Genomic DNA, 10377 nt, shown 5'->3' on the forward strand with positions numbered 1-10377 from the left:
CTCTTTATACACACCCTTTGTCGCCTTATCCCTTCCTTCTCTTCCTTCACTTTCGGTCATTTCTCTGCTTCCGTTCCTCTTCACAATCATTTTTCTCTCCTCTCCTCTTCCTCGAAGGAGAAAGTAGGACTGTCAAGAGAGGATTGTGAAGCTACACGAGTAAACAGAAAAAAAATTAAGACACAACAACGAAGCCATGAGACCATAATGCAGCTTAGAGTCTACCGTAAGACTACAGTCCTAAGCCAAACAACAGCCCACAAAATAGTCACCGATCCACAAGGTAGTGAACAGCGCACTAACCACCCAGTAGTTCACAATGAACCTAACAGCTCACTTGCCAACGAACAGCCCATAAGAGTTTTTTTTTTATTATTATTTTTCTACCACAGACGTGGTCACACATTTACAATGCTAACCAGCATTTATACCTTTTCTTCTGTCCTCCATGGACAGGGTTAGAGATGTGTTAAACATATAGTTCAAGGGTTTATTGAACAAACAGAGCTTCGTTAGCCGCAACGAAGAGATCAGTCCAAAATGAGGCCAACAGCCCACTTTCTAATGAACTATTCACATGGAACCCATCAATTACCTCGTGTTCACAAGTTAGGCCACAGTGTTCAAAAAGCAAGATCAGGGGTACCATTGTGGGGTTATATCGACATTGTTAAGGAATTAACATATGAACAATGTTACCTTCGGCTAACGTGACCCCAGAATCCTCTGTACCAGCCTCGGCTGTACCTGAATGTATTCTGAAACGTGAAACTGAATATTAGTGTGGAGGCCTAAGGCCTTGTGGAGAGTAATTAATAGGACTAATTAATTAATAAAATAGCCAGTGTGACTGTAAAGCACCTGATGGAAATAGTAGTTATCTTGAGGTTATCTTGAGATGATTTCGGGGCTTTTTAGTGTCCCCGCGGCCCGGTCCTCGACCAGACCTCCACCCCCAGGAAGAAGCCTGTGACAGCTGACTAACTCCCAGGTACCTATTTACTGCTAGGTAACAGGGGCATTCAGGGTGAAAGAAACTTTGCCCATTTGTTTCTGCCTCGTAAGGAGCTGGGATAGAATGACTGAGCGGTGAAACAGTGCCCAACCACTTTGATACATCAGGGATCGAGCACCGACCCTCCAGAAAAAGGTCAACCTTCGTTCTACCGACTAGTCCAAGTGGCTGTAAGCATATGACTGAATATCACCGTAGATGGTGTCGTTCACTAAGGCAACACGACTCTTCACTTGTTAAGGAACGACAGATGTGTGAACATGAGCTGCCATCATCACCAGACGATGCCATATTATGTTTATTATTGTCATTATAAGTTGATTCGTGTTAAACTTTACAAGACAAGAAGCAAAGACCAGTTGTCAGAGCCAGGAAGGCTCTATATTAGGTCTATCAAGGCCCCAAGGCTAACATCTGACCTTCCCCAGGATGCAACCCACGGTAATCGTTCAACTCCCGGGTACCCATTTACCGGGATTACCATTTACTAGGTGAACATAGGCAATAGGTGGAAGGAAACATGTCTAATAGTCTCTGTTCTACCCTGGGATTGAACCTGGAACCATCTGTTTAAAATAGGATGCATTCCTTTAATCCACTCTAAGCTTCTGTGTTGGATTAGAAAGACGGGACACTTCATTAATTTTTGTTGGTCGGTACGGTTTGAACTGTCTTCCGCGTGATACAAATTCATTGCCGCACCTCAGCTATGATCAGGAGCCAGGGAGCGGCGCCAACCATCCACCAGCCCTGTAGAAGTTGGACTGGTAGAACGGCACTTCCTATTGGCCAACTCCCGACCAATCCCGTCGCTTCCTAAGATTTGCTTGTATTGACTGAGCCGCCAGAATCGCATAAATACGACCGACCTGGCCAGTGAATTCACTCAACCTCAAAACCCAGCACAAGAGAACATCTCTCCTCACTCCTCGCCAGCCCCGCCACGCCCCGGCGCCTGGCCTCCAACTTGTCACTCTTAGCGTCCCGCTCACGGCTATGGCTTCCCACTCCTGACTACAGCTTCATCATAAATTACTTGCTGCCACTCTGTAATTTATAGAGAATACATAAATGATGCTCGTTGCCGTTTGTTTCTGTACCTTTCCAATAATATGTTGAGTCACTACAGGAGTGGCAGAGCTCACTCTGATCCGGTTTAGTATTCGTGCTGTGGGCATTATAGTCTTTATATATAAGTTTATACGGTTGGACCTGTACCGTACAGCTGTTAGAATTTTCATGTTTATTTATAAGGGGGTTTAGGTGGATATGCAACAATGAAATAAATTGGAATATCAATTGGATTTATTTTTTAACGCTGTCAATGCTGCTGCTCTCAAACTGGGTCGTCCAAAATACACCAAAAAATTTATAATAAAACTTTACAAAGCTGTAAATGTTAGTGACGAATTATTTGAAATGCATTTTTAAATCTAGAACTTAAATTGCCAAAGCCCTCCCTGCTTTATGTTATTATGAAACAGTAAATATATATACCACATATAGTAACCCGAGTACAATTGCGTGGGAATTATAAGTATTTATAACCCAAAAATCGTAATTTCTAGCGAGACAACAATATTTGTTCTTGTGATCCATCTAGAAAAAGCTTCCTAAGTTGTGAATATAGTTGTGTTGCCACGTGCAGGACTGAAGTACGTGTAACAGAACAAGCTGGCTACGTTATATATGGTGACTCACGTAGTTGTACTCCCCTAGTTGTGCTGGCGGGGTTGAGCTCTGACTCTTTGGGCCCGCCTCTCCTTTGTCAATCAATAAACTGATTTTTCTTATTTTTCAACACAGGAAACAGCGCGTAGCAGCCGTGTAACTCCCAGGTACCTATTTTACTCCTAGGTAAACAAGGACATGAGGGTGAAAGAAGGCATGAGGGTGAAAGAAACTCTGCTCATTTGTTTCCGCCATCGTCAGGGGATCGATCCCCAGACCCTAGGACTACGAACCCCGAGCGCTGTCCACTCAGCCGTCAAGCCCCCCCCCCCCCTGAAGTGTACCCGCCTTGACTAAATCAAAACTCCAGCAAGAATGGTTATACAATTACTGGTAACAAATATACGCTCATTGACAGCCTCGTCCCTTCACACAGACGGAAAATTGGAGCTTAACGTCAGATGGAATTCGAACCATTTTAAAATACGTTACATCAACTAGTTAACCGAACACCCAACAGTACTTCACAAACTAATATATATTCCCAAACACAAGGTTTATTATCTTTGTGTACATACTTCCGGTGCTTTAAGACACGCCAACCTGCACAATCGACATGGCGACTTATCATTATTAACCCCCTCCCCCCTGTCCCTGAGCTGGATAGAAAAGCTGACAAATTCTGACATTTGTTAGTAGGCTCAGAGCTTTCCCTTCTCTTGCCTCACCTATGCTACTAATTTTCCTTGGAATAGGACCTGCCAGTCGGTTTATAACAAGGTTCACAATATCTCCTGGGTGAAGGAGGTCTACCCGCCTTGTCCAAGGCTCCAACTCCGCTCAAATTCCTCAGTAAGATGTGGGACGAGCGGGCTACCACTGCACCACCATTACTTTAACGTCCCAAGCTGCCACAACTGTACCAGAACTGTTAGTCTGCATCAGGCTGGTGGCCTGCATCAGGCTGGTGGCCTTCATCAGGCTGGTGGTCTGCGCCAGGCTGGTGGCCTCCATCAGGCTGGTGGCCTGCGTCAGGCTGGTGGCCTGCACCAGGCTGGTGGCCTGCACCAGCCTGGTGGCCTGCATCAGGCTGGTGGCCTGCACCAGGCTGGTGGCCTGCACTAGCCTGCACCACATCCCATCAGCAACGTCTCATCCCAAGAATACTAACAGGAGCTGGGGGTCTCCCGCTACACGCGGTGATTAAAAAATATAAACAAAATGAGTTTCTTTGTGAGAAAAACAATTAATTTCCCGTCTCACTGTCTTGTGGCTTAAACGAAATTCCCCATTAGTAAGCTGGCTGGTTGACGTCCTCTCCAGGCCAAGCTGAGTCCAGACACGGGCACCTGTATAGCACCCGGAGCTCAGTAGCGTGCTACTGGGTACATGAGCCGCCAGCCAGGAACGGTAGCACTTGTATGTCTAACAGGGATGGTTATTAGCTGGCCGGGTAGTGTGTACCTGGTATCTGTTGTGAAGATCGAACTCGGGACCGCAGAGTAACAGCTGTCTTCGTTAACTGTTGAAGTACTCGGGTAATTTCCTGTTGCAGTACCGGGAGACTTCCTGTTGCGGTTTACCTTGCGATTCATGTTGCAGTATCGGTTACTGTATAGTCTTCACAGTATACATCGTTGCAGGCTGGCACAGGTCACGCCCGTGATGGGTTCAGTGCCTGTAGACTCTAACAACCGTTGCAATATGTCCAAAAGCAAGCACCTCTCTGATGGCTCAAAGTCGTGCTGTACCAGACTGCTGTATCTCCCACACCTCATACCGGGATTTGATAGCGAGCTTTGTCGATACAAACATTAATGAAGTCTTGCATGTGCAATCGCTCCAACAACCAACTCAATTATAGCATGCTTGCAGAACCACCTCCCTACTCCTCCCCCTCCTCCTCCTCACCATGTCTCTGTCTCTGCAACAAAATCGCTATCCACGACTGCCAGGAAGGCCTCCACGCGTATCAGTAGCAAATGCGTTGTGTTGTTGTTGATTTCAGGTCTTGCCCCGGCCAAGCAGAGGCACCCGTGTAGCCGTTCACATGTCAAGCCTTAACAAGGAAAAAGGGGAACAAGGACGCCGTGTCCGGACCAATATAAGACTGAGCGGACACAGGAGATAATTGAGGCGAGTATGATATTTGACGAGGAGACGGGAGGGGGAAGTAAAACATGATGACATTGGACATGGAAGGTAGGTGACAGGAATGACAGGAGAGCAGACAGTAGACAGCTGTCCATCAGTGCGATAGTCTTGCTCCACGGATTTTCTATGTCCTAGACGGAACTTTTATGTTTTGTCTAAGCACCGGTTTTAAAATATGTATAATTCTTGCAGCAGAAAAGCCAGTAGTGGATGTATTGGAGGTATTTACTCAGGTGGAGTAGCTAGCTTGGCGGGTGAATGGAGATTATTCGTGCATTTGGTGGAGTAGAGATGGTGGATTCTTTCGTTGTATTCGTGCAGGTGGAGGAGACGAAATGGTAGATGTTTTGGAGGTATGTTAGCTGGAGAAGGATTTGTTGGTAGTATTTGCACATTGTTGGAGGTGTGGTAAAGAGGAAGGGTTAGCCCATAAGAGTGTTGTATGTCTTGAGGAATGACTCAATTGAGTCATATGACTGCACTGTCTTCTGGTATGTCTTCTGGTATGACTGTGATGTGTCTGCAAATCATCGACCACCTCAATTCAACGGCCAGAAGCCAAGCAACCGCGAAATATGTATTTATGTACTGGGGAAGGGAACTATCAGGAGAAAGCGCCAAGCCATTACGACTATATAGCACTGGGAAGGGGTCAGGATAAAGATTTGGGATGGGACGGGTGAAAGGAATGGTGCCCAATCACTTAGACGGTTGGGGACAGAACGCCGACCTGCATGAAGTAAGACCGTCGCTCTACCGTCCAGCCCAAGTGGTTAGGCGATATGTATTGGGGAAGTGACAATATTCAATAACCTGAGAATATATCATGCTGATGATATCGCACGCGCGTGTGTGTGTATACTCACCTATTTGTGTCTGCAGGATCGAGCATTGACTCGTGTGTGTGTGTGTGTGTGTGTGTGTGTGTGTGTGTGTGTGTGTGTGTGTGTGTGTGTGTGTGTGTGTGTACTCACCTATTTGTGCTCACCTATTTGTGCTTGCGGGGGTTGAGCTTTGGCTCTTTGGTCCCGCCTCTCAACTATCAATCAACTGGTGTACAGATTCCTGAGCCTACTGGGCTCTATCATATCTACATTTAAAACTGTGTATGGAGTCAGCCTCCACCACATCACTGCCTAATGCATTCCATCCGTTAACTACTCTGACACTGAAAAAGTTCCTTCTAACGTCTCTGTGGCTCATGTGGGTACTCAGTTTCCACCTGTGTCCCCTTGTTCGCGTCCCACCAGTGTTGAATAGTTTATCCTTGTTTACCCGGTCGATTCCTCTGAGGATTTTGTAGGTTGTGATCATGTCTCCCCTTACTCTTCTGTCTTCCAGTGTCGTAAGGTGCATTTCCCGCAGCCTTTCCTCGTAACTCATGCCTCTTAGTTCTGGGACTAGTCTAGTGGCATACCTTTGGACTTTTTCCAGCTTCGTCTTGTGCTTGACAAGGTACGGGCTCCATGCTGGGGCCGCATACTCCAGGATTGGTCTTACATATGTGGTGTACAATAACAGACCTGTGTGTGTGTGTGTGTGTGTGTGTGTGTGTGTGTGTGTGTGTGTGTGTGTGTTCACCTAGTTGTATTCACCTAGTTGTGTTTGCGGGGGTTGAGCTTTGCTCTTTCGGCCCGCCTCTCAACTGTCAATCAACTGTTTACTAACTACTTTTTTTCCCCACACCACACACACCCCAGGAAGCAGCCCGTGACAGCTGACTAACTCCCAGGTACCTATTTACTGCTAGGTAACAGGGGCATTCAGGGTAAAAGAAAATTTGCCCATTTGTTTCTGCCTCGTGCGGGAATCGAACCCGCGCCACAGAATTACGAGTCCTGTGCGCTATCCACCAGGCTACGAGGCCCCCTAGTGTGTGTGTGTATGGCAGATAGAGAAAAATAGGGGGGGGGGAATGGTACTAACAGTTGATTGACAGTTGAGAGGCGGGCCGAAAAAGCAGAGCTCAATCCCCGTAAACACAACTAGGTGAACACACTTACACACACACACACACACACACACACACACAGGGCTGCATGAGGCTTCAAGAAGACAAAGACAAGCTGAAGGAATGGTCAAACAAATGGTTGTTAGAGTTTAACCCAAGCAAATGTAATGTAATGTAATGAAGATAGGTATAGGGAGCAGGAGGCCAGATACAAGGTACCATCTGGGAGATGAAATACTTCAAGAGTCAGAGAAAGAAAAAAACTTGATATCACGATATATCACGGGGTTGATATCACGCCAGACCTGTCCCCTGCAGCCCATATCAAGAGGATAACATCAGCGGCATATGCCAGGCTGGCCAACATAACAACGGCATTCAGAAACTTGTGTAAGGAATCATTCAGAACTTTGTATACAACATATGTTAGGCCAATCCTGGAGTATGCAGCCCCAGCATGGAGTCCATGTCTAGTCAAGGATAAGACCAAACTGGAAAAGGTTCAAAGGTTTGCCACCAGACTAGTACCCGAGCCGAGAGGTATGAGCTACGAGGAGAGATTACGGGAATTAAACCTCACTTCGCTGGAAGACAGAAGAGTTAGGGGGGACATGATCACCACATTCAAGATTCTCAAGGGAATCGACAGGGTAGATAAAGACAGTCTATTTAACACAGGGGCACACGCACTAGGGGACACAGGTGGAAACTGAGTGCCCAAATGATCCACAGAGATATTAGAAAGAACTTTTTTAGTGTCAGAGTGGTTGACAAATGGAATGCATTAGGAAGTGAGGTGGTGGAGGCTGACTCCATACACAGTTTCAAGTGTAGATATGATAGAGCCCAATAGGCTCAGGAACCTGTACACCTTTTGATTGACGGTTGAGAGGCGGGACCAAAGAGCCAGAGCTCAACCCCCGCAAGCACAATTAGGTGAGTACACAGAGGATGCAGGCCACAGCAGCAATTTATTATTTATAAGGTACCTATTTACTACTAGGTGAACAGAGCCATAAGGAAAAAGAAACTTTACCCATTTGTTTCTGCTTCGGGTGGGAATCGAACCAGTCCCTGGTTCGTGGACTGCGTCACCGGAACATGTGTGTCTTTTATTTTTTTACATGGTGACTTATTTGTAGTTCCAGGAAGAGAACCATTCTTGTTGAGTCCCGCTACTGTATATTTTACCATAGTTAAGCCTATGATAATACCAGGACTTTTAACACGCAACGTTTCTTCCCGGAGTTCATTTCATCCTTCCACATCTCTTTTGGTAGGAAAAAAAAGACATGTAACTCTGCCTGGATCTCTTCATCATGACATGTTACTCTGCCTGGATCTCTTCATCCGGAGTTACTTGTTCTGTTTATATTATGTTACTCTGCCTGGATCTCTTCATCAGGACATGTTACTCTGCCTGGATCTCTTCATCTGGAGTTACATGTTCTGTTTATATTATGTTACTCTGCCTGGATCTCTTCATCTGGACTTGTTACTCTGCCTGGATCTCTTCATCTGGAGTTACTTGTTCTGTTTATATTATGTTACTCTGCCTGGATCTCTTCATCTGGACTTGTTACTCTGCCTGGATCTCTTCATCTGGAGTTACTTGTTCTGTTTATATTATGTTACTCTGCCTGGATCTCTTCATCTGGACTTGTTACTCTGCCTGGATCTTTTTATCTGGAGTTACTTGTCGTTCTATTTATTTATGGTCTAGGACACTCTTCCGTCCCTCAAAAGTGTGTGTTTACCTATTGTTGTCGTTTTAGATTCACCTACTCGGAACAAAAGTTCCAAGCAGCACGGGCTATGGTGAACCCGTAGGTGATTTGTGTTTATTGAGCTCGTTCTTTATCGTTTGTATTCCAAGCTAAATATTATTCACTTCATGCCAAAAATATAAGTTTGACTTAGACCTCTCTACACCTGATTAGCTCAGTCATTAGTGTAATGATTGGTATAAGTTATGATCACAGTTTCTAAATCTGAATTTAACAAATGTAATAATTGTTAAATCACTGATAAATGTAACTTATGAATCTAAATCTTGAGTATACATTTACTAAGTATAGATATAACTATTAGGCCATTTTCTTTACTTTCTCCTAGGTAAATAACTTACTGAAAATTTGTGTAAACTAACCTAAACTGTAAAACTAAAACTAAACCGTAAATGTATAAATATTAATAAATAAAATATTTGAATGTGAGTTTTACCTTTTTTTCGTGGCTCGAATTTCTTAATTCTTGAATCCAGTTAATTGCAAGTATCTTTTATATTAACTTTGTCTGACTCTTTAGTTGTGAGCAACAGACTGTGACTGCATACTCCAATTTAGGACTGACGTACGTTTCTCCACGTGATTAAATCATTACCCTGACCTTTGGGTTCGCACATCTTACACACACACACGCTTGAGCGGAAGTTCTGGGGATGATGTACAGTTTCCAAAACTCCTTTTTTTATATTTTCTAGGCAATAAGAGATATCAACATCGACGAGGTGAGCATGAACAGAATTGCAGAAGCAACATGCAATACTTGCACGTCTCGCCTGGCCACCACGCAGCCCTGAGACATAAACGGCAGTCTTAGCAAAGTTTTCACGACCTTCCAGGTCCATAAGTCTCCTTCGCTACGACCATATCAAGAGGGGTGACAGCTCACCAAACTGTCCTGTGTCTCACCATTAGTAACCAAGCTACTGGTTTTGACAGCCGACAAGACGGCTATAATTCGTCTTGTCGGAGACACGAGGCGTGTGTGTGTGTATGCATATATATATATATATAATATATATATATATATATATATATATATATATATATATATTTCCTCATATTCAAATCCTTCTACTGCCCAAAATGATTTTCATATACTTGATATTTACGGTAGGTAAATATCTAAGTAGGTAAAAATAGGTAAATACGGTAGGTAGGCTTATATCGAGGGTTCTTCCTCCCCCCCCCCCCTCAAGGGTCAACCAACTACTGAACTTCCCCAGAATGCAACCCTTAAGCCTAACTTCTGGGTTCCTATTTCCTGCTAGGGGAACAGGTGCATTAGATGATAGGAAACGTTCCCAACCATTGTCCTACCTGGGAATCAAACCCAGAATCCCCGATTGTGAGTCGAGAACGAAGGCACCTGTACTCCGAGACCCTGTAATGAACTGGGTTCTGCTTGGAGGAAGATGTTAGTGAGGCGGGAGTATACTTGGGGCAGAATAATACCGTACAGGTCTGTCTTCCTGTGTTAAATATGCTGCTTGAGCCTAGGAACGTTCAGGGTACGCGTGTTCACTGATTCATTCTCTCTCTCTCTCTCTCTCTCTCTCTCTCTCTCTCTCTCTCTCTCTCTCTCTCTCTCTCTCTCTCTCTCTCTCTCTTTCTCTCTCTCTCTCTCTCACTCACTCACTCACTTCTCCTGCTTCCCACTGTCTTTTCCAACTCGCCCAAGGGTGTACTATCCTGTTTATCTTATGAGGTATTGCATGCCCCCCTCCCAGAAATCTTTCCGTGTCATCTCCTTGTCGCATACTGAATAACAATGGTGTGTCTTCATATGAACGTAGCTCAAT

At 44.8% G+C, this 10377-nt stretch overlaps 1 protein-coding gene across 2 annotated transcripts in view; it reads left to right on the forward strand.

Moving 5' to 3' along the window:
• The window catches only part of LOC123756344 (uncharacterized), a 402241-nt gene that overhangs the window by 56710 nt on the left and 335154 nt on the right, over nt 1-10377 (forward strand). The gene's annotated exons all lie outside the window — the stretch shown is intronic.

Source organism: Procambarus clarkii, chromosome 25 (assembly GCF_040958095.1).
Source record: "Procambarus clarkii isolate CNS0578487 chromosome 25, FALCON_Pclarkii_2.0, whole genome shotgun sequence".
Lineage (NCBI taxonomy): Eukaryota > Metazoa > Arthropoda > Malacostraca > Decapoda > Cambaridae > Procambarus > Procambarus clarkii.